This window comes from Lissotriton helveticus, chromosome 4_1 (assembly GCF_964261635.1).
Source record: "Lissotriton helveticus chromosome 4_1, aLisHel1.1, whole genome shotgun sequence".
In the NCBI taxonomy this organism is placed as follows: Eukaryota; Metazoa; Chordata; class Amphibia; order Caudata; family Salamandridae; genus Lissotriton; species Lissotriton helveticus.
Genome location: NC_136063.1, coordinates 1227868408 through 1227894705, shown reverse-complemented (window position 1 = coordinate 1227894705; position 26298 = coordinate 1227868408).

Genomic DNA, 26298 nt, shown 5'->3' with positions numbered 1-26298 from the left:
CTGGCAGTGACAGAGGAAGCTAGAGCGGTGCTTGACCGAGGAGGAAAGGCCGCCATTATACTATTGGATCTCAGTGCCGCGTTCGACACGGTCAACCATGCCACATTATTACAACGACTGAGTGGCCTGGGCGTGTCGGGCGCGGCCCTGGAGTGGCTAGCCTCCTTCCTTGATGAACGGTTCTTTCAGGTCTTCGAGGGTGATTCAGTTTCCCCCTAAGCACCCACTTAGCTGTGGGGTGCCTCAGGGCTCCTCCCTGCGCCCCACTCTTTTTTAATGCTTACATGGAACCTCTGGAAGGGATAGTCCAACCCTTTGGTGTGCGTATTGTCACCTACGCCGACGATACCCAACTGGTGGTCTCTCTTGACCACCCGGAGGGATCGTCTTCCACCTTAGGCCCCTGTCTAGAGGCGGTGGCTAGGTGGATGCAATCCTCCTATCTTAAGCTGAACGGAGAGAAAACTGACATCATGTTGTTGGGCAACTCTTCTCCGTCCTCCTTAACCTCCATCTGGCCCCCATGTCTTGGCACGCCTCCTCCTCCCAAATCCCAAAATAAAGAGCCTTGGAATTTGGTTGGATAAAGCACTTGACTTCTCGGTCCAGGCTACCAAAACCGCCTCTACATGCATTGGGCTGATGAAGATGCTTCGTAAGGTGCTACCGCTGCTCCCATTTCAAGCTAGGAGGATCCTGGTTCAGGCCCTAATCCTCTCTCGCCTGGATTACGGGAATACCCTCTATTTAGGGGCACCGGCAGTAGTAACCCTCCTATCTTAAGCTGAACGGAGAGAAAACTGACATCATGTTGTTGGGCAACTCTTCTCCGTCCTCCTTAACCTCCATCTGGCCCCCATGTCTTGGCACGCCTCCTCCTCCCAAATCCCAAAATAAAGAGCCTTGGAATTTGGTTGGATAAAGCACTTGACTTCTCGGTCCAGGCTACCAAAACCGCCTCTACATGCATTGGGCTGATGAAGATGCTTCGTAAGGTGCTACCGCTGCTCCCATTTCAAGCTAGGAGGATCCTGGTTCAGGCCCTAATCCTCTCTCGCCTGGATTACGGGAATGCCCTCTATTTAGGGGCACCGGCAGTAGTAACCCACAGGCTCCAAGTCACACAAAACTGTGCTGCTCGGCTACTGTATAATATTCCTCGCTGGCAGTCAGCCAAGAATGCTCTGAGGGAGCTTCATTGGCTCCCAGTAGTGGCCAGAGTGAAGTTTAAGGCTATGTATGTTGCGTTCAAGTCTTTTCACCGCTCCGGCCCGGCAATTTTACACCCCATAGCTGTGCCTTATGTCCCGGCCAGAGCTCTGCGCTCCGGTTCCTTACATTTAGCTACCACTACCAAAGTCTCCAAGGCCCGGTGGGGTGGTCGCTCCTTTTCCCATACGGCAACTAAATTGTGGAATTTCCTCCCCCTCTCCCTTCGAGAGAGCAATGATCTTATGTCCTTCCGAAAGGCTTTAAAGACTCACCTGTACGCAAAAGCGTGTTAATCTACCCTAGCCCGCCACCAGCAATCAGTTAAAGCGCTGCGAGGCCTCCGGGTAGTTACGCGCTATATAAATGTAATTTTTCATTTCATTTCATAGATATATATATATATATATATATATGCTTCTCCATAGGAGATGTTATGTGTAGATCATGCTCCGGTTTAGGCATGGAAAAATCCCTGCAACTCTTCGAGTCAGAATTGGTTGCAAACAGATCAGAAAAGTAATTGATCCATTCCTTCTGTGGGATTGCAGCCATTTTTATCCAACTGCCCATAAACCTAGAAATGAACATGGCAAAAAGTTTTACTGTTTTTTGTAATGCTGCTTGCTGCAGTTCTACCTGGTTCTTAACCATGGTATTTTACTCGTTTTTAGAGCGAATTTTCAATTGTTTCCTTTGCAGGACTTGAATTTATTTGCCCTTTATCGCTGAGGGGGCAATTAACTATTGACGAAAAAGCTTTTCCAACTTCTGAGAAAGTTCTACTTCCTTTAACTCCTCTTTGGAAATACCGATTCCTTTCCTGCTACACTCCTCCTTTGAATCTCATAGACAGCATCTGTGATTATCACTTCGTAGGTCAAAATGGAATTACTTACTTCAAGAGAATGGTGAGGATAAGGGGCATATTACCAACAACTAGCGATAATTTTTGTCTCTAACTTGTTTAGAGACAAAAATTATCGCCGCACATCGGCGATTTTTATCGCAGATAAACCTCGCTATTAGCAAGGTTTATCGCAAATGCGATAAAAAACGGCCGCAATGCATGAATATCGCTGAAAAGTCAGAGATATTCATGCATTATCGAGCAAATGCTCTTAGCCATGTTATCCACCTCCCATTGGATAACATGGTGAAGAACTGCTCAGGGCAGGTGTTAGCTTTTGGAGATATTCGCGCTTAGCGCGAATATCTCCAAAAGTTGGTAATAGGAGATAGCGATGTTAGCGACTGTTTCCAGTCGCTAACATCTTGGCACGCCCACTTTACATGTCATTAGTGATAAATATCACTGACATGCAAAGCGGGGCCCAAGATGGTCGCTATCTCCTATTAGCTGTCACTAACTGGTGTTAGCGACAGCTTGGTAATAGGGAGATAATTTTATCTCCGCTTTCTTGGCTTTTAAAGCCAAAAAAGCAGAGATAAACCCCCTTGATAATATGCCCCGAGGTGACATGACCACTGCATTCATCTCTAATATGTTGTTGGAGTTCCAAATAATTCGACCATGCTTACAGGCTATCAGAGCATCCCCAAACCCTTCTGTTAGGGACCAAGATGATGTAATTTGTACTTGTGGTTCATGCTCAGACTACAATATAGCATAGTCACTACCTGGAACAAACTCATTTTTAAAGAGCGAATATTTCTTATATAGGTTATGACTGGTTATGGTGTAGTCAATAATAGAGGAGCCAGTGACCCCCTTTCTGGTAAAGGCTGCCTTTACATCCCCATCAGTTCTTCCATTAAAAATCACACTGTTTATTCCATGCATTAATTCCAGTAACAAAAGCGCTACGATACTTTCGATTCGTCACGAATCATTAATTGTATTATTGCCATATTGTGTAGTTGTTTTGCCTCTAATGTTGTAAAGTGCTCCAATACCTTCGGGTCTGGCCAGCGCTATACAAAACTCTTAAACAAATAAATACATTTTGCATTTACCAGCCTTTATGTTTGACAGAAAGACTGAATCAGGAATGGCCCAAGCTTCGCCCAATTCCGTGATTTTGTGAGGTTTTACCGCGGCATTTGAGATTTTTGTTTTAAAGTCGCACATTATTACCATTTGGCAATTTCCTCCTAAATCTAAGACGGTCACAATTAGATCAAATATCTCAATTATCTATTTATTGAATTGTGGGCAAGGCGGGACATAGATGTTGAATGGAAATAAAGTGTCAGTCGAATGATCATGTGCTTTAGATAGTTTTATTTTGTTGCATTATATATTGTTGTACAGAAGTTGTATTGTTTCAAAATGCCACTGTATGTCCACTGTAAGCAGGGTAGATGGGCCACCCTTAGCGTGGACCTTCCTAATACTTGTTGCAGGAACATCAATAACAAAACAATTGTCCCAGTTGAATTTAGCAATTGACCAAGTCTCTTGGAGACAGATGATTGTTGAGCAGAATCTCATCAAGCTATGCAACTTAAATCTTTACAGGCCAGCTTGGTTCCAAGAGATAATTTCCAAGTTGCAGCTAAAAAGCAAGTTTGGAGTTACTGTTTAATTGATTTTCATTTCAATTCAATTCATGAAGCTTTATTCGGTACATATAAAATGACCATAAAAGCGTAGACAAAAGAAGATACATTATATAAATATTACAAAGTTCAAAATTCAGATCAATAAAAACGTTCAGTAAAAATACATACAAATATCTAAAATATCATACTTTTACGTGCATTAATAGATTGATTTAAAAAAGTTGCAGTGTAAAAGCAGACATCGACAAATTCCAGGTTGAATATTAAACTCATAGCCTGATTGACTGTACAAACACCATATTTGAGAAATAAATGTTTCAAATAGGCTAATCTGAAATTCATGTACAGTCTACAAAATAGTAAAAAGGGCAAGGTGCTTTGTTTAGAAACGCCATCACATAAACACGGCCCCGTCGGGTGTTTCTTAAGATTCGGTTGGGCCACTAAATGGTGTGCTGCCCCAAACCTTAGTCTGGTCAGCACATACTTATGCGATGGCCTAGTCACCAAGGTAAGATAAACTGGAAAACCTTCCTTAACAATATATTTACTGTAAAATGTGACAGTGGACAAAGATCCAAAGACTGAGGCCCGCTTCCTCGCTCTGCTAGTCAGAAATGTGGCTTTTAGCTCAGCTTTGGAAATTTGAGAAGCGGCAGTTCGATCAGTCAAAACATTAATGTTAAAAAATTCCAAAAAACAATCAGCAAAATATTTAGGCCAAGGGATATTTTGGTGTTTATCCAATAATACACAATCCTCAATTATAGATCTATTAAATGACTTTTCATCCTGGAGCCAGATAGAGCGCCAAGCCATAAGTGGCCTCAGCGATAATAGATCATTTAAGAAATTAATATCCAGTTCCCGATGGGTCAGCTCAGAAGAGGCGGACGAAGGTAAACACAAAACCTTTTTTAAGAAAGTGTTCTCCTCCTTCTGTAAGTTGGGATCACATCTGTGGCCCCAAATGCCTAATATATTTGTAACATATCCCTAGTCCTTCTGTCCCCAATTTTTGACGCAAATTTAAAGACACCATAGGGGTTTTTGGCCATTTTGTTGCTGATGTTATGAAATTCATTAGTCCATTTTCTGTCTTTAGAGAAGGTTATACCAAGATAGCAAAATGTATCTACTTGTTGCACCTTTTCACAATCGATAAAAAAAGCATTAGTAATTTTGTTTCTAGCCCCACAGGTCATGGTGTAGGTTTTCCCCTTATTAATAGTAAGTTTTCTATCCTTAATAAAGGAGGAAAATCAGTCAATCAGGCGCTGTAGGCCACGCGGGGTTCTTGAAATCAGTACCGCGTCGTCACTGTACAATAACACTGGCACAGAAACACCTAGGATCTTGGGGGCATCCGCAATTAAATTTTTTTAAATGGCGTTGATTTCATTAATAAACAATATAAAAAGGAGTGGAGCTAATACGCAGCCCTGTCTAATCCCCCGATTGACACCAAATTTCGGGGAACATTCCCCATTTGTGCCGTAGCGCACACACGTTTGTAATTTTTGGTACAACCTTGCAAGAAAAAAGATTATGCCCTTTGGGGCTCCTAGCTCTAACAAGGTCGGCCATAATAGGGAATGGTCAACCATATCAAATGTGCTACTTAAATCTGCGAAGCAGAGATATAAGGTACCATATTTAGCTTCCGTGTATTTGCCGATTAATAAATCAAGGTTTATACACTGGTCCACTGTAAACCGGCCCTTCCTGAATCCATACTGGCTATCGGCCAAGATAGCCTCCTGCTCAACCCACTCTTCTAATCTAGCCAGCATGACTCTGCTCATAATCTTGACTGAAGAGTCTAGAAGGGAGATAGGGCGATAGTTCTTTACATCTGCCCTACTACCCTTTTTATGTATTGGGATTATGATGGATTCCTTCCAGGTTTTAGGTGCCTCAATGCAGACTGCTGCAGACTGCTGCATTGAAAACAATAGTTAAAAGGGGACTCCACATCTCTGGCGCTGCCTTATAAGCGTCTATTGGGACCCCATCTGGTCCCTGGGCTTTCCCTTCCTTGCTTGCACGTATCCCAAGTTTCACCTCATTAACAGTTATCCCAAGAGGAATAATGGGCCATCTACCAGCATTAACATCTGTACAGCTATCAGAGCCAAATATATTAGAAAAATGCAACACCCATCCGTCGCTAGGTACGTTGGAGGTTAACTCAGGTATATTGTCCTCCTTAATTTCGCCGCTTGATTAAGGGAGTCCCAAGCCTCCTGTTGTAGCTCACGCTTCCTCTGTTTCAGGGCTTGCTTATACTCTAGTCTTAACTTGATTATAGGGCCAGGGTCCCTGTTTTTTTTAGCAAGTGCGTGTTTTAACTCAATTAATAAGCTGGTGCACGAATGGTCAAACCAGCCTGGTCCATTATTGTTCTGTTTTTTTTTAGGTCTGGTAAACCTGGCATCAATAGATTTATTAATACAATTAAAAACATATAAAACCCTTTCGGAATCCATGTTATTATCAAGAATAAGTATAATATTGATCAGATTTTCCCTAACGATGGAGCTTAATAATTCTGTGGCTTTCTCTCCTATCCATCCTAATCGAACTCCATTCGGTCTATGGGGTTCCACATTGTTAATTATGGTTCCTGTACCTACATACCTTTTACCCCAAAGAGAGCAATCTAGGATTATATAGTTATGATCGCTAAGAGATGTGACTTCAATCCTAGGAGAAGGAAAAAAAGGGAGCAATACTAGAAGAAACAATCACATGGTCTATGACTGAACTGCTCAACTTGTTCTTAAAGGTAGGGATGGGCTGGCCCCTATCATCCTTTGCAGGTTCCAGAATTTCCAAATCATAGCATCCCATTAACTTATTCAACGTTTCACCATAACTATTATGTCTATAATGCAGGACATCAGAACCATCATTATTGGTGACCCCACAAACCTTTTGGGTTGATAATTCACATAGTGAAATGTTAAAATCACCCACCCAAATAATATCAAAGAAAACACAACTTTCTACGCTAAAATTGTCTAATGCGCTAGCCAAATCGTTAACTACTGTCGTCCTGGTATTATCAAAAACATTATTATAGTAATTGACTAACAGAATGTTACGCCCTTGATCATCGATGAGCCAGAGAATCTGTGCATGTGTACCCACAAACAGATATCTTTTTACTATAATTTGCCACCTGATAGAGACCAGAATCAAGAGGCCGCCCTTAGCTCTCCCTGAGGCTGATGCTTGCGCCGCTAAATTGTAGGAGACGAACCCCTCGTAATTAACGTCTTCCCTGGACCATGTTTCTTGGAAACAAATAATATCATGGCTATTGATGAAATTCTTCCAGCCCAAAACATTCCCCTTAGACTTCAGTCCGGCAATGTTCCAGCTGACAATTGTAAAACCTAAGGAGCCAGCTCTTTTTACAACGCCCTGTGCATCAGAAGCTTTAGCAACAACTCCAGCCATTCCATTTAAAATATCCCCACAGTTACCAGTCACATTTTGTTTGCCAGTCGAATTTACCTCTGGGTGTATTTGCTCCTCACTTGATTCGATCATCTGGCTGGGCGTTGACTCCTGTCTAATTAAAGGCACAATCTGATCACCCATTGAACCTTCTTGAGGCAAATGATCTCCTTGCTAAAGTCGGTCACCTGACTATAGGTAAATACCATGCTATTTGAGGGCACACACACATCGGGCCCATGATCCTTAAAGCGTCAATCATTTGAGTCCAGAGAACTTAGGACTTGATACCTATTTTGCGTTGAAACTTCAAGGACAGGGCAATGAATAGATGTGATTGGTCTATTTCTATTAATCGCTTGGGGTGATTTAATTAGGTGACTATAAAAGTAACCAAGTGGACGTGCACAAACATTATTCTCATTAGATAATAGCTCTTAGTAAAACAGTGGCAACATGTTGGGGGTGTTTAAAATTAACAATAACACAGTCACCCCTACATGTCTTTCTAGAATTACCGATCCAGTTTACCCTCCAAGTGGATAAAGTCTGGTCAGAATAAGCAATAGGAAACCCACATTGCCTATGCAGCCATGAAACTGTTTTGTTTTTAAGAGAATCATGTGGTTCCTGCTGATGCTGTCCAGAATGGGTTTCGATTGGTGGCACATTAGTTAAAACGACCACATACGGTGCACAGTCAGGGGGGAGGTTAATGAAACGACTTTTTTTGGCTTCTGCTAATCCTGTGCTACTCTCAGTTGCATTGGCACCCTGTTTATTTTGGCAAGGTAATGGCAAAGCGTTATGTATAGCAATTTCATTTGGGTTAGGTCGTCCATTAGATAAATTGGATACATCTTCCCTAACTCTAACACTATTCTCAACCGTAGCCATCTTGGCAGTGCTTGAACTTCCGGCTCTATTAATATGAGAATTCAGGAGACCACCTAGTCTTAATACTTCCATAGAGATAATATTGAGTTTGAGCACCAGGGGTTTAATCAGCTCTTCAATTTTAGCATCTATCATGCTAACTAATAAATTAAATTGCTCATTACCTATTTTAACAACTCCATTCTTATCTAGTGGCTCCGAATCTCCAGGAGTTTTATTAAGTGGTGGGTCTGCTCTTTTTTTATTGCGATTCCCTCCCCGTTTGGTTTGTGGTTTCCTACATGCCATCACCGCTCATGGGGCACGAGGGGTCTGTACCAGGGATTCATTAAAGACACTAGAGGCACCCGGGGTATCCTGGTTTGACTCAAGTTCAACAGGCACTTCGGTACACACATCAACAGGGTTAATCTGTTCACCACTATCATCTAGGAGAGTAGTGGTCAAAGCACTTGGAGTTGCAGGGGGAATATCAAGTGGACTCCCCTTGCCTAATGATTTTCCCCGATCATTATTAATTTTGCTGACCACTTTCACTAGGTAATTACCCAGCGGCGCTAGAACTGGTACAGTATTAGGGGCTTTTTGTTTAGACATAATTGACAATATCACCAAGATATAATAGATATGATAACTAGAACAAAGACTTTCATGAATTGTTTAAACCACATATAGAGATAAAATCAACTCATATACGTATGGCTTTAAAACATTATTAAGCACGGCAGCCAGTCACATTCATAAAGACATAAATGTCTCACTGATCGGGTGTGAATACCCTCCACTGCGACAACGGCCAAGGTCTGTGGCCCAGCCCAGCCTCTCCTGCCCCGGACTGCCACAGACTGTGCCGCCCTTGTCCTTGGCTTCTCCTGACGCCCACCCACGCGCGTCCCATGGGGCGGGAGGTGTACCGCGTTCTTGAAGCGCCTCCAGGCGCAGCGGGAGCGTCACGAGCGCGCCAGGTCCCGGGGCTGCTGGGTGGTGTAGTTCCCAGTGCCAGAAAAGTCCAGGAACGTCCCTGTAGGAGCGTCGCGTTTGCCGTTTACCTCACGGCTGATGGAGTGAAGGAATCGCTTGGCCGTTCCCCTCACGGCTTCCTCACCACTGCAGGTAAGTTGGATTAGGTTCCTCGAATGCCAAGATAAAGGGACATCAGTTTTTGTATTTTACGCTTTACGCTTGCTCTGGTTCTATATCTGTCTGCCTCCTTTATCACTATACACTGTAAGTGTGTTCATAGTTCCACCATTGGCCATTTTGTTAGATGGCATGATCGGATGTTTCAATCCACTGTATGATGTCTGTGGTGGCTGCTAGGGACACATCGCGGCAGGAGACTTGTAATGTATTCCTATTACATCAAAGTCATTTTTGTGAAGTCTTTCACCGTCCTGGGAGCTCTACTGAGGGGATCACATTTGACCAGCATTCTACGTGAGCAGTGGAAAGGTCTTGATTATTGGGAAAGGATACCCACTTTATTTCAGAAGAAGAGAGGGCCTGGAAATGCAGGAAATAATGCAATAGTCTGAAGATGATTTATCTGTTTAGAGGATCTTCCACATTTGCAAAAAAGTCAGATATCTCATGGACTCAATGAAGATTTAATATTGACTCTACCAAGGATAACCCACGTTTAGAGCTTGCTGCCAAAACTGTATAATGTGGAGGAGTGTGGCTCAATGGTTAGAGCGGCAGACCCTGATGCAGAGTTCAGGCCAGGGACCAGGGTTCGATTCCCGCCTCGGCGGGGTCTCGGGCTCAATTTCCTCAGACCTGTTAATTCTCGCCTCGGTGCCTATTCTAATCACGGGCCCCACGCTGCAACTCTGGGCAATAGCTTGCTTAGCCTCCACACCGGCCCCAACAGTGCTAAGGATGCCTGGCTTCACCCTGGGGGTGCCCAGGAGTGGACACTTCACAGGGAAAGCCAGGAGGGATTCCACAGCGGTATGAGTATCAGCGCCAGGAAGCTGTATAGGCGACACCGCAAGGTGACCGTCTGGTGACAGTGTGCTCTATAAGTACCATGACATTTACAAGAGGGGGGACTGCTTTCCAATTGGAAAGTAGTGCTTATAAAGTTGGGGGTCTGTGTGTTAAGTTGCGCTCGTACATCTTTTAGAGGAAGAAGGCGAAACAATTTTGATGCTTGTGCATCCTGTGAGTTTACCATCTTAGTTGTGCTGCTGCTTGGTCTGCTTGTCTCAGCACTAGTGTGCACATCAGTTAAAGTAAACTTTATTCTTCAGGACTTCTCTTGGTAATTCTGTAGAATTCTCTTTTCTTTTCTTTTTCCTGACAGACGTGCTTTTGCCTCGTTTCTATTTGCATTCTTTGAGCCAGGTTCTTGTGTTGTAAGAAGTGAATCAGTCACAAGGAGACATTTGAAGAAACCTGCTCAATTAAAACATTTGAATAATGGATAGCAGGGGAGAGCAGCTGTCTCCTTACTTGTCTCCTGGTCTAGAGTTGAATCTGCAAATAGCCTACGTAGGAATAGACTATTCCTGTTTCTTCCACATTCTTTTTCCTCCCTTTTCACATTCTTTTGCCTGTTTGATTTGCACTAGATTTTTTGTTAATGTTCCGTGAGGTTAGTGCTTTTAATCCGTCACCATCCTCACTTGTTTGAACTCCCACTCCAATAACTGCCCTTTGGTCAGAGAACGAGTCATTTGGATTGATTAGAATTTTTAATATTGCAGTTTGGATTTATAGACTATGATGATAATTAGTTGTAGCTTTTCCCAGCAATAGTAGTATAGATGTGTGTACCATCTGAAACGGCTGTAAGGACTCGGAGATGATTGCATGTTTATTTGCAGGCTAAAATGATGTTAATAGAGGAAAGTCAGGAGAGGGTGATACATTCACTTCAATCTCTGTTACTTTGCTCCGTGTACTATTGAATAGTTTCAACGGTTTGCTCTCTGCTGTATAAGGGAGTTTACTTGGATCAATATCAGGCAATGTAAAATCAGCTGTCAAGTCATCAATAGGTATAACTTCTGGAGTTATCGGATGATTACTTGTTTCAGTGCCGAGGGCAGTGCTATTTATTTCTGTATTCATTGTGGCTTTAGGCATTTGCTCTGCTATGCCGAATCCAGTGTTGTCACTTAGAGCTACATCAAACATTGTGTTACCTCCATCTGATGTTTTCCCATTTCCTGACATCTTAGGAACTAACTTAGGTGGAATTGAAGTAACAATTGTAACCAGTCGCAGCTCCTCTATAGGGGTGTTTGGGCACCGCCCCCCCTGCTTTCTCGCAGTGAGAGAAGGCAGAAACATAAATGGTAATAACTTCCATTTATGTTTCTGCCTTCTCGCACGGCGAGAAAGCAGAAGTTCCTGGTTGGAGGTGGACGGTGTTGCTCGAGGGCAGGGGGGAGTGGCTTGCCCACTGTTGTTCATACTGACTGTTTGGGCAGCCAGAGGCCGCCCAAACAGGCAGTATGAACAACAGTGGGCAAGCCACTCCCCCTGTCCTCGAGCAACACCGCCCACTCTCCCTGCTCGCTATGCTTGCTAAGAAATGACCCGCCATTGCAGCGTTGTGATTGGTGGAGGGGAGGGAGGCTGCCTTCCTCATGACTGCAGGAATTCAAAGAGCTGGAAGGCGGGAGTTGGGAGTCTCGGGACGGTAAGTTTTACTTTTTTTCCATCTTTCCCATGAAACCCCTCCCGCCCCCCATCCCCATACCCTCCGCGACGACCCCATTGACCAACCCCCCCACCCCCTCCCCGCCCTTAATGCCGGCCGCGACTGGAAGCAGACTGAGGCTGCACTTTAGCTAGCAAGGGGTGTCGGTAAAAGCCAGCTCAGGTCCCCAGGCCGGCCTCCTCCTCCTCCTCGAAGCAGCCCACATACTCACACTTCTAGAGGGCTGCTGTCCTTGGTTTCGTTTCCTCAGCAGCGCGCACCACTTTGAAATATCACCAGCCGCGACTGATTTTAACCCTTCTAAAGCGCTGATATGCGCTGACTTTTTCTGCTTCTCTTAACTGTTTGTACCGTTTCTTGCTGCTTCACTACAATGGTGTGATTTCTTAATTTTTTTATTGTCTTATTAGAAAGACAACTTTTCCTCTCCAGGGTATGATAGATCGCCACCTTTGACCACTCCAATGAAAATTCAAGGAATCCAGATTGATCAGTCCAGTCTTTCGGAGTCTGGAATCCGAGTAATAAACCTCAAAGGTAGTTCTGAGTTGGGGAGAAGCGGGAGCACGATCATAATCTGCAATTATGGAAGTTGAATATGTTGAATAGAGTTAAATCGATGATGTACAGTAGGTAACACATGGTGGGTGTTGCTTGCACTGTTTCCAATGCAAATTAGTGAGTAGTCAGTGGGTAACGGAGTGCTAGTGCTCCATCTCTGCAAGCCGCACCCAGGCCTAGCTGGCCGTTTCCACGGATGCGGGGACTTGCCTTTCACAGAGGACTCTATGCCTACTGCTTCTCCCACCACCCTGTACGATGCAGGGCGAGCTACGAAATTCGTTTTACTAATTAAATTGTTTACTTACATCCAAACATCCATATTCCGGTTTTTAGCACTCCCCACCCTGCCCTTCCCCTGCCCCGCCTTCCTGCCCCACCGGAACTCCCTCTACGGGCCGCGACTACACCACAGAGACGTGAGAGACACACTGTAAAGCTCATAACTAGACAACTCTCCAGTCTATTACATGTTCTGGGTGCAAAATCGTCTGGTTGCTGGTTTACCCAAATCCTGTAGATTGGTGTGGTGTACCAGGTTTCTGGAAATTGTGTGCAGCTGGTTCGAAAAGATGCCAAGGAGCTGAGGCTGGGCAACAAGGTTATGAGAGTACCTCTCTTGCCTACTCCCTACACCTTGGCTCACTCAAACCTCTGTAAGTATGCCTTCCTGCGAAATGCAGCGCTACAGGGCACAAGGTTCTGTGGCATCAACGCCTGGTCCAAGACCACTGCTCCATTCTGGGGTGGCACCGTCCGGGAACCTCTAGTTCCTCGACAGGGCCGCATTGGAACTGAGCAAAGGAAACGGGGCCATAACTGGTTAGCCCCATCAGAACTCCGTCCTCCGCCCGATCCCCTTCAATGGCACACTTCCCCAGGGGCACCTTTTGGCCGGGACGCAGCAAGGGGATAAGACAGTGCCCTAACCTGGGAGTTCCCAGCTCGTCTGAGCACCGCCACCGAGCCCCAGAGGGGCTGAAAAAAGTCTACAGCGATGAAGACGCCAGGAGAGATGACGATAGACAGACACCCTTTCGACTGGGTTCGGCCGGGATCATGTGGTCTGCACTTCTGACTGCAAACACTTTCAAACCACTTCACACAATCTATAGATTTATCACTGCTGCAGTTGAGCAGGATAAATTAGTTGAGCAATGAAACGCGAAGCGTGCGTAGCACTGTGCCTAATACATAATTAACAAGACAATCGATCAGGTTATTCTAAAGAAAAACAAAAATGAAATCACATTTTTATTATCTACAATGGAACAGTTTTTATATCTTTTGGTATTGTTTGTGATTGTTTTTAGTACTTCTATGCACTGAGTCACTTTATGTACCAAATTGTCAGCAAATGATTTTTAAATACAACGGTATATTCATTTGTACTATTCTGTCCCTTTTATCTCTTTTGTTTTAAATGTGTGACTATGGAGGTGCGTGCATGGTTTTAGGTAAGGTGACTCATCTTTTATGAAAGTGTTTGCTAAGAATGAAATGCATTTTATGTCTACTATTTTATGCTTTTGTTAAAACAGAATAAAGATTGCACACTGGCAGTCCCAAATAATGTTTCTGATAGGTAGGCGAAATTGATTTGCACAACCCTGTCTGCTTATGAAATAAATGTAAGAAATGGATTTGACATAAAATGTAGTCAAAAGTTCAAATGTAAATGGTGGTGAAGCCCACATTCTCAGTTTTGTCAATTTTAAAAACAGCAACGCGTCTGGTGGAGGAGAAGATCGTCATAATGAATATATTTTTGGTTTTAAACAAGCATTGGGATGCCCTCTGCCCACAGTACTGCCCGGTTACTCACCAATAACCTTCATTCAGTCCTGATCTTCTAATTCCATTCCTTACCAGGGAGCAGCTTGTCTGCTCTTGAGAAACCTTTTACCATAGCAAAATAAAAATACTTACCCCAATATGGCGCTGCCCACTGGGCCTGGCATGCATTCCTAAATTCCTGAGCCTCCCAAGCGAGCACTTACAGGCAGAGCGAAACAGCAGCAAAATTACATTGTCCTGCCACGCTTGCGGTAAATCAAATATAACTACCATGTTTTTCTACCACTAGGCCCAATGTGCTATCCAAGATCCTAGTCTCAGTGGGATAGAATAGATGAGTTACCTAAGACTAGTAATTCGTCCTCCGAACTTCTCACTCTGTGCTCCCCACTCTCACAGGGAGAACGTTCATGTTTTCTCACAGCAGAATCCTCCCACAGCTGTCAAAGTATGGGAATGTATCTGCTCTGTCTCTGAAACTTGAGGAAGGTGTTCGAGATATTCCAAGAGCCCTGCCAAAGTTATCCAAAGCCAAATAATAAGAACTACACATGTTTAAAATACAGCTTAACGAGGATTCACAAACTGCAATTGCTATATATGCCCTTGAAGGTGTTGCAAATGAGCCACAGGGAAGAAGATCTAATCAGTACCATATTTGAAATTCCTATGTTCATGAGACTGAGATTAATGAGGTAGATACAGCCAATGTGTGTTCACTCCCTCCAGCGCACTACCGGAATTAGCCCTTCTCTTACACCGTGGACTGTGAGTATCAAAGTGGGGATGTGAAACTCATAATCCTCTGTGTCCGTTTAGATAAGGTTATGTTCAGACCATATAGCAAGATGTTAGCGGTATTGAAAAAGATCAATTTAGAAATCAACCAGTATTGAAGCATAAATAGATAGCGTCCAGAATTTAGATGGGAAACTCACCTAAATTATGGAATCCTGGTCCAAAACAGAAGTTAGAGTAAACTCACTAGAAACCATAAGCGAGCAGCAAAATAGAGATGAAAACAATATGATGAAAATGTTATGCCCTAGAGAACAGATCTCGTCATTCTGACCTGAATTGTGTATCTTTCAAAGGGGGCATAGGGTGATATAAAAAAAATGGATCCATGGATCACTCGAGATAATTATCTTCTCACGAATACCTGTTGGCCAAAGGCCAAGACACTTAGGAGACAAAGGGGCTTACCATTGCCAGAGCATGCTGGAACCAGGCAGAGAACACTGCTCGATGATTGTCTGCTATCAAGACTTTAATGTTAAAGATTAAAATGTATCTTTTGTCAGGGAAAAGTGTTGTATTACAGCCAAGGGGGCTTCACTTTCTCACTGTTTCCTGATTTGGCATTGGAAATTGCTGCATGTTAATGTGATATAAGAGCACTCAGTCCAGATTCCATGCCCTTTCCATTACAGTCATGTTAATCACTGTGAGCAGCCATCCAGGAATGCATCAATGCCAACGCACACAACAACAAAGAACTCTTTGCCGTGGTCAAAGAATTTGCCAAACCCAGCACAGAGACAGCAGACCTTCCTCCCTCTCAAGACCTCTGCGAGAACCTGGCCACCTTCTTCCACCGCAAGATCAAGGAGATCTATGACAGCTTCACAACTCAAGAACCACCCACCACTGCACCCAGTGGCTCCACACTCCAGCAGACCTTGCCCTAATGACCATCCTCACCTCTGACAACACCCTCAGGATCATGAAGATCATCCACTCCGGATCCCCCTTGGATCCCTGCCCTCACCACATCTTCAACTGAGCTGGCACCTCCATCGCACCCAAACTCTGCCACTCCATCAACTGCTCCATCCTATGAGCAATCCCATGTGCTGCGGGACACAAGGATTCGTTCTAGGGGGAAAGGGTGGAGCCCATGAGGAGGACTTTGGTCTTTTCTGAGTTGAGCTTGAGGCAGCTGTTCTTTATCCAGGTGACAACAGCCTTCATCCCATCATGGAAGTTGGTCTTGGCAACTGTGGGTTCATTGGTGAGGGAGAGAATCAGCTGGGTGTCATCAGTGTAGGAGACAATGTTGAGTCCGTGGTTCCTGATGATGGCTGTGAGTGGGGCTGTGTAGATGTTTAAGAGAGTGGGGCTCAGGGGGGAGCCCTGGGGCATGCCGCAGCTGATCTATGTTGGTTCAGAATGGAACAGTGGCAGTCTGACTCTCTGTGTTCGGCCTGTGAGGAAGGAGTAGATCTATTCCAGGGCTTTGTCGTGGATGCCAGTATTGTGAAGTCTTCTGCATAGGGTGCAATGGGAGATGGTATCATAGGCAGCCAAGAGGTCCAGGAGGATGAAAGATGCAGTTTTGCCTCGGTCGAGGAGGATGCGCATGTTGTCTGTGGAGGCAAGGAGAGTGGTCTTGTGCTATGGTTGCTTAAGAAGCCGGATTGGCAGAGGTCCAGGATGTTGTTTGCTTCGATGAACTCTGAAAGTTGGGCATTGTTGCACATCTCAATGACCTTGGCTGGGAATGGGAGAAGAATTGATGGACGGCAGGGTTCATGGGTAATAATGTGGTGTGGACAGAGGTCCAAGGGTGCTCCAGAGTGCATACTCTTTATGACCTTCAGGGTGTCATCAGTGATAAGGGTAGCCCAGCTGAGGAGGGTCTCATGGGGTCTGGTGTTGTTGGGTATGGTGGCAGTGGGTGGGAGGGTCCTTGGTATTTAGGCAGTGGAACGTGTTGTATATCTCCTTAATCTTGTGGTGGAAGAAGGTGCTGAGGTTGTTACAGAGGTCTTGGGAGGGTGAAATGTCTGCTGTCTCTGTGCTGTCTCTGTGCTGGGTCTGTTAAATTCTTTGACCACAGCAAATAGTTATTTACTGTTGAGTGCATTGGCAATGATCATTTCTTGTAGGGCTGTTTTCTTTGTTCTAATGAGGTGGTTGTGTGCTGGGACAGCGGTTTTGAAGGCTGAGTGGTATTCAGGGGTCTCCCTGCTCCTCTATCTATTCTCGAGCCGTCTACAGGTGCGTCTGGGCTCATGAAGGGCGAGAGAGAACCAACTGTCTTTCTTGGGGTTTTACTTGCCTGAGGCTTTCTGCAGAGGAGGCAGGGTGCTGGTGCAGTTGGAGATCCATCAGTGAAAGCAGTGTGCTGAGGTATTGGCATCTGTGGATACCGGTGGGGAGGTTTTGCTGAGGCAGCTGGTGAGCTGTTGTTCTGTGACCTTGTTCCAGGGACATCTTAAGAATTTTGGGGGCCCTGGGCCAAACATATTTTGGGGGCTCCTCTTCAGGACAGCTTCGAATTTATGATCCAATTTCAGCTTGTTCATGCCCAGTTGACCAGGTCACTGACACTGCACAGGCACACTAATCCACATTCTAAATGTGTTTACATCTTAATATTCAGGGACGGTGGATTGTGTTTTCAATATTGTAACACAACAGCAGCTCACTAATATTAATGCAAAGAATATATATATGATCCTCCTCCCATTTCTCATTTGTGGGGACCTGTTTTGATCTAAAGGAAACTTTTTGTAAGGACGTTGCATGAAACACAAACACAACATTTCCTCAAAATGTCTGTAATAGTCTCCACAACCACATTAAAATTAAAGAAAAATTGTATTTAAAACTACCTGTTTGAGAATGATTTACATATTCAGGGCAAGACTCTGCAGAAATGAGCTGACTCTATCAGGCCCCCCCCCCTGAAAGGTTGGGGCCCTGGGCCAGACCCCACTTTTCCCATGCTTTAAAACATCTCTGCCTTGTTCTAACAACTGCAAGGGTAGCAGTGGCTGTGGTGGTGTACGGTGGGTTTGGTGAAGGAGAAGTGGACGCAGCTGTGGTCGGTCCACAGGAGCTGGGTGGTGTGGCTGAAGGTGATTTTGTTGCTGGTGGAGAAAATGAGGTTGAGCGTGTGTTCAGCCGAATGGGTTGGGGAGGTGACCCGTTGTTTGAGTCTGATGGTGGCAAGGTACTCCAGCAGAGATTAGGTGTTTTTATCATTGGAGTTGTCCAGATGAAAGTTTAGCTTGCCAAGGAGGATGGAGTCTGTGGAAGTGAGAGCGTGGGATGTGATGAAGTCAATGATGGAATTGCTGAAGGATGGGCGGGGTCCAGGGGATCTGTAGATATGGGTGCCACGGAGGCTCTTGTTTGGATTGGTCTGGACGGGAAGTGGAGGTGCTCCATGTTTGTCGAGTGCTCGTCTGCGTGGTTGGAAAAAAAAGGAAATACATGAAAGAAAAAATGGCAAGATAATTAAAGGTAGAAGCAGAGAGACAGAGGGCGGAGCAGCAGCAGAGCAGAGTAGCTCTCTACTAGATCAGCAGGTAGGGTGCAGGGAGGGTGGGAGCAGATACCAAGCAGAGCGGTGTGTGGAGGGGAGCAGTTCATTGGCAAGGTTTGTGATATTACTTCCTCTCACCGTGCAGAGGCTGCCATTAAGTAGCATGAGGAGGATGGCTGGACAGTTGAGAAGTGGGATAGCGGCGCTGGAGGGGGGGTGGCCGCATGGGGCGAGCAGCGGTGGGGCAACAGCGAGAAAAGGCACGAAAGTACAAAGTGCAGAAGGGGAAGAAGGAGACAGATGAGCAATGAGGAATAAATAAGGAAATAAATAAAAAAAAGTCAAGCGAATCAAAGGCAGAAGCAGTGAGATAGAGGGCAGAGCAGAGAAGCTCTCCACCAGATTGCCAGGGAGTGCCTCGAACTCGTGGACCTGCAAGGGTCAGAGGCAGCAGCTATCAGGCGGGACTATGCATGGAAGGGAATAGTTCACTGACAAGGATCAGTGATGTAATGAATTCACCCCAGAACCTGGAGCCCTGTAAGAGGACTGTTTCTATCTTTGTATTGGCAGAGAGTCCTAGGCCTTCAGCTAAAAGAAACTCTAGAGGGGGACAAAGATGAGCAAAGCAAAGTAAAATGGAACAAGCATTGGCATATCCAATATATTCCGCCTATGCAACACCTATTGGCATTTTCAATCAGTATTTCAACTTGTTAGAGCAGTGAACAAAAAAAGCACTATGATGCAGTCAACGTCGCCCTTGTCATAGCACTTTGCTTTTATTTAGAGGTTGAAAAAAAGCATTGAGAACACCAATAGATCTTGAATAAGTGAGATATCTTGACTTTGCCAATGCTTGTCAATTATGTTCTATTTTCTTTCTGCAGGGAATACACGCGCACCACTATTGGCATTTAAGCATTCTTCACTTGTTGCATAGGTATGGACCTGCCAGCTGCCCGTCATGCTCCTGCAGATGCTCCTGTGAACTGGAAATGAATAACTTGGCTTTCTAGTTTTGACTGCTCCTTTCCTGCTGCAACCACCCTGCATGAGAGGTAGGTGTATGCATGGTTCTCAGTTTTTTCGCTGCCCTTTTTGACGTTACTTGCCTTCAGTGTGATGCTGTTTGAGAAATGACCAGGGTAGAACTTAGTAACATATTAGCAACAATTGTATTCCTATTATAAAATGTATTTTGTGACAGTGAACTTTGAAACTTTAGAACATTTTGAAAGAAAACAGGGAAACGCTATGAAAACAAAATCAAATACAATTGCCTCTTACTGACGATTATTTTCAGTCTATAGTCAGACGAAAATTTCAATAGGCCTGAGGGATTTGGGGAATGTTGCAGAGCTTTAATTAGTTCATTATATGTCTTAAAGTCGTACATGAAATTACCTGTCAGCACATGGGCATTTAAATGTACATCACTGAAAAGAAGTTTAACGGGTCAAAGAACTATCACCGTTAGTTTTTGTTTTGAAAAACAGTCGCCTTCGGTCACGAAAATCCTGTCCACAATTCTGCCGTGAACAACTTTTGCGGTTGGTACGAAATCTCCAAAATACGTTTGCCTCAACTTTATAGATTTTGGGGCATATTTACAATAACTGGCATATTCCTGCAAATCAGCAGGGATGCGCCAGTTATTGTGCGCCAGAGCTCCGCCATCATGGATGCGCCGCATTTACAATGCGGCGCACCATGGTGCAAAAACGGCACAGAGCGTGACGCAGCTCCAGCAATGCTCTGGGGGGCCCTATCTTGTTAATGCTGCGTCAATCCTTACGCCTGCTTCAAGCAGGCGCAGGGTTTTGACGCAGCATGGGCCCCAAAGTGACTTAGTGAAATCTTGTAGATTTCACTCAGCCACTTTTAGAAGGTGTTCCTGCGCCGGAACGCCCCCCCCTGCGCAGGAACACCTCCTTCTGGCGCAGGGCTTTACAACATGACGCATCTCCCAGATGCGTCACGTTGTAAATACCCCGCACCATGGTGCGTCACAAAAGTGATGCAACAGTGGCGTAAAAGAGGCGCAAGGGGCTTGTAAATCTGCCCCTGAGTGGCGAACATTTCTGATAAACTTGTGCACGAACATCAAACTGCATAGCAAACGGATATTTTGTGAGAAGCATACATAAATCATCTCGAGGGGCATGGGGTGTCACTTTTTACCCATGAGCAAAGATTGTCACCCTTGTAAAACTTTCCAGGAAATGTTATAATTTTGAACGATCCTACACTTTAGCCAAGAAACTACCAGATCAGCTCAGTTGGTCAATGCTTAATATACATAAATCCTGGGACATTTGTGCCCATGTTCCATACACCCGTTCGTGATAGAGGATACAAAACTTTTCAATATGTGAATAATTCTTATAGATATTTACATATGTGTCATTTGAAGCGCAGGGTCAAACCTGAATGGAATTACTTATCTTGCCGCTGTAGCATGGCATTTCTGTCACTGCCTATGGGATCCCTCCGACGATCAGCTGTGGGAAAAAGCAATGCATGCAGACGCTTATAAATGGCCTATTAACATGGTCTCAGCCTCTGTTATACACCCGCTGACATAAAGACAACTGTAGTTCCTTGTGAATCTCATTAGCATGGGGAAGAGATCGTACGTCTCCAGTATATATTCACTTTGAACCATTTAATGCTTCTAATGTACCAGGAGACGGTTCAAAGATTGAAGGAGATACGCCTGAGAGAATTCAAGACAAGGTATGGCTTGAAAGCGGGACTAGACATTTATTGGTGCGCTATGCATATAGATTTGACCTCGAATTGTCAGTATCGTCAGTCAAAAGCTTTAGTATGATTTCTCCATTACATAACATTTCTCGTCATGCAATAACAATTTCAACATTTTTGCATTTAAAGCATACTAGACGAATTTTTCCTGGTGAATTTCTAGGTCTGATTTTATCATAGGTTCTAGAAAGTCAGTACTCATTACGCGACGCATAGTCTTATCCCATGATGCACCAGGGTATCGTGTCATTTTTATTAATTTACTTTTAAACAAATTAGGTTATTTTTTAATTTACCATTAGTGAAATTATGTTGTTATAATGCATTGCAAACATCAATTCAAGAGAGTGTCAGTTCTTTCATAAAAGCGCGTGGAGGGGCAATCTTCTTCGCTTCCATTAGGGTTGCTAAATAACAAGAAAGGGAGCTTGAACGATAACATGCAGAAAATCTTTGCACCATTCGTGATTGAACATTCATCCTTCACATTCCGAGAAGTTTAAGTATTCAAGGTTCGGTCTGCTGTGTAATATTACAATGGTCGCATTGGACCTTAGGGCCTGATTCGCAAAGGTAAATTGACACTTTTGAGTAAGTTTACTATTTCTTTGGATATTCACAAACTATGGGGCAGATTTACAAGAAGGTTCCGAAACGCGTGGCACCCCAAGCTCTTTGGCTGCGTCACACTGCGGCACTTTCAGAGCACAGGAATGCGACATATGTACAATGATATGTTGTATTCCTGTGCTCTCTCCTGGGCTGGCGCACAAACAGCTTCCATGCACTGGCACTGGCGCTGGCACCCTTGCACCATGGTGCAAGGATGCCAGCATCACGGGCAGATTCTTTCTGTGCAGGAAGGAAAACATTCCTGCACAAAAACAATCACTACTGTCATTTTCCTCCTTAATACGTGCTGTAGAATGCTGCACGCATTGAAAGCGGAAAAAACGAGGAGAAATGAATTCTTCTTGTTGCACCTCGTTATGCCTCTCCTAGTGTGGCGTAGCATTCCAACCCATTTCCATGTTTACGATTCCTCGTAAATTTGCAAATGTATCTGATTTCATGGGTGTTGCATGGGAACACCCAGAGCAACACCCATGAAACGCCCCTTTCACGCAAAGTGCTGCGTGTAAAGGAAGTGTATTTACAAGGACAGGAAAAGTCATGCAGCATGGCTTTTTCTGTCCTCGTAAATATGGGGCAAAGAAATGTGCTGTCAGTGTTTCACAAAAAGTGACATACTTGCAGAACAAGAGGCTTGTAAATCTGCCCAACGAGTTTAATTTTACTAATAGTTATTTTAAAACTGTGGATATTCCACACATAAAAAGATAGGCCTCTCCTGTTTTTTTTATGTGTGGGGTTTCCGCAATTGTAAATTTACTATTATTGAAATTAAGCTCGTAGTTTGTGAATACAAAAAATAGTAAACTTACACTAAAGTGCACTTTTACATTTGGGAATCAGGCTCCATGTGTGCAATCTTACTACTTGTAATTGTAAGAGTAGTAAAATTACACCATAGGCCTGATTCACAGAGATAAACTTGCACTTTACAGTAAGTTTACTACTGTTTTTGTTATCCATAGACGACAGCTGTAATTTTACTACTAGTAATTTTATAACTGCAGAGACTTTGCCATGAGTGGAGAGTCTCCGCAATCATAAAATTACTAACAGTAAAATTAGACTTGTAGTTTGTGAATACAAAATCAGTAGTAAACGTTTTAAAAAGTGTAAGTTTACCTTTGCAAATCAGGCCCTCAGCACTGCCACCAATCTTTTTGGGCACTTAAGTGAAACTTACATATGCAAAAGTGAATGTAAAATGATCAATTTAGTAGACATTCAGATTGGTGCATTTGCAAATCACCCACATCACACCGCACCTCAGGAAGATTCACTGGCTTCCTACTCACAAGCGCAGCCAATTCAAACATCTAATGCTTACATACACCACTACACAGCACAGAACCAGAATACCTGATCAGCTGCATGCACTTTCACATACCCACCAGACAAGTATGCGCTGCTGGGCTCTCACTCGTACACATTACACGCATCTGCAAAAGCAAAACTGGAGTTTGCTCATTCTTCTTCATCACACGCAAGACATGGAACAACCTCCCTCAATACATCAGAGCCTCCTCATCATTCTTGATTTTTGCAAGAAGCTAAAGACCTGGCTCCCTCGTATAAGCACCTCGGGTATTACAAACCTACACACCTGCCCAAGCACCAGGATACCTTCTCAGGTGGTTTGTGCGCAACACAAATCAAATTTACATAACACCTATATAAGGTATGGTGGAAAATGTGTTGGTACTAAAGGCTTGTCATTAGAGGAGGCATTGTAAATGTGAAAGCTAATAACACAGTCATAACTGTGGTAGTCTTCTTGAAGACTTAAAATGCCTTTGAAAACCTTTGTATGTCTAACGCCACTCAAAATAAAGACTAGGAAAATCCTGGTCTTAAATTGGCAAAACGATGAGAAATGCAATATTTCTCCTTGTTTTTGCTTTTTTCATGTGTGCTGCCTTGTGCAGCACACATGGAAAAAGCAAAATGCCATGGTGTGTTTATGTACAGGAAGGAGCCCCGTCCTGTACATAAACAACCCTTTTAATAAAATGCAATTTTATAACATTCATGTGCGCTGCATGAAGCAACACGTGAAAGTTACAAAATGGCCTTTTAGGATTGTTTATGTGCAGGAAGGGACACCTTACATACATAACCAACACTCCTCCTCTGCACACTGAAGTACTAAAAAATAAAATGAAGGGCTATGCCTACCAATAGCCCAAATCCCCTTACCCAATAATCAGTCAGTTGGCAGTGAAAAATAGTTCAATCATTTATTAAGCAAGCTACTCTATGGAGGAGCCTCTCCAACCCTCACCCATCAGGTGTGCGGAGAAGACTGTTATTCAAACATGAGGTTATATACTTTTCGGTTCAACACATATAATCACAGTAAAGGAAAAACACCAGTTGGCCCTCGAGCTTCAGGGAAGGACCATATATGGCACACATGATTAGTTCAAAGCTTAACTATTTATTACTGGGAAGGTCAGGAGGGGTGACTCCCTGTCATCTTGGTGCTCGGGAGTGTAGGCACGGCGCCTCCAGGAATGCGCTTATCGCACCCAAAGCCAGATGCGACCTTGAGTCTCAGGACAGTCGAGTAGCCAGCCTACGTTCAGCTGCTCCCAGTAATTCAGATGAACTGGGGCTTGACAACTGCAGGAGAGTAACACGTGATCACAGCCCGTATTCGAGCATATGTTCGGAAAATGGCGTCTGTATGGTTCTTGGCCTACTCTGTTAGCAATAGATAGGCAAGGAGCGAATCAACGTTTCTTTCCCCTGCAAGGGCATATAGATACATATATATTTTTTAAGCAAAAGAGGGTACGTATAGATGCATCATGCTAACATAATATAGGTCCGATACTCCTTATACATGGGAAATCTATTTTTTATCCCTCAGAACGGCCCTTTCAGCATGATGTAGCTAACTAAAACAGCTCAATCTTCAAATATGCCCTCATCAATCATTATTAAATCTTTGAGCTCCTGCTGAACTAATTGAGCCTTTACTGCTGCTGGGGATGGACCGTCCACAGAGGAGGTGAGTTTCGCTGCGCAATAAGAGCAACATGCAGGTCCACATTGTACACAAAGGCAGCATGTGAATATGATACCGACTATACATGCCAGCACTATCAGAATTTTCCACCCCCAAGTAGACAACAGACCCCAGAACCAATCAGAGAGGGACCATGTACCAGTCTTTACATGTACTTCGGAAGCCAAATGATGTAGCTTCTGGATAGCCAAATGAACGGAGGGGGCGGAGTCAGGGATATAAACACAGCAAGAACGGCCGATCACAGGGCATGCTCCTCCTCGATCTGCCAAGATAAAGTCTAAAACCATACGATTCTGAAGCGAAACGAGTCTGGTCGCTTGTAGCTCTACGGTTCTATTGGTCAATATTCCTGCAGTAGTGTTAATTACCCCTTCAACTACTCTGGACAAACGCCGTACTTCTTTGCTGGTTATTATAGGCCCCCAAATGGGAAACACTCCTTTTATAATGTTGGTAAAATGCTGCAGTGGAGTATCTGTCTGATCTATATCGGTAGTATCTATCTCTCTTATATTCCTCCTTATAAGCACACTTCGTTTATCTAAGCGGTGATCCTTGTGATAATTAGAAGGCGCAATATAGACTGGAGGGTACAGTAAGGACAGGTAGCAACGTCCAGCCCAAACTCGTGGAAGCCAAGTATAGGCATTTTCTCCACAAACAAAATATACATCAGGAGGGGTTAACAATGGACGGCTGCTAAACGTTAAGCATGGGCGGAATTTGCGAATTTGTAATCGCGATTTGCAAAAATCCACCAAATTCCGCGAGCTTGCGAAATTCTTTTTGCGAGTTCACGAGATTTTACTAGTTCGGGAACGAGAACTTGAGCATGTGGTCGCAACCATCGCAAACATGTTGTTTCCACTTAACCAGCCTGCTCGCGATGCCTTTTTCCTGCTTCGGGTCGCAATGACATGTTCGCGTTCACAATTTCCTGTTTCGGGTCGCAATGATGTGTTCGCGATCGCGGCGTTGCTCGGCCAGCTACCAAAATCTCGCCACGCACGCGAACAGGGAGGAAAACTCATCAGCGAACGCAGAATCATGGTAAGTCAATGCGGCACGTCCGAGATTGTATTTTTGAAGCGCGAACAAGAAAAAAAATCCGCCAACTCGCTAATTGTGGATTTTTGGGCAATTTCGCGTGATTCGCGGATCGCAAAATTGACAAAAATTTGCAAATTCCGCGAGTGGAACAAATTTTCGACCCATACTTACTAAAAGTATGCAACTGATAAGTGTAATTATATCAGCTTTCTCCTACTGATATGTACCTTACTCCCTGAATACAGAACGCAGAAGTATTGTTTAGTATAGGCACTGGAATATCCCTATCCTCAGTAACATTACGGTCTTGAAAATGCCGAAAATACTGTGTGAAATTAAACTCAACAAAATCTAATTTTTCAACCAAGTGGTATTTTCATGCGTAGTATACATATTCATACATGCATT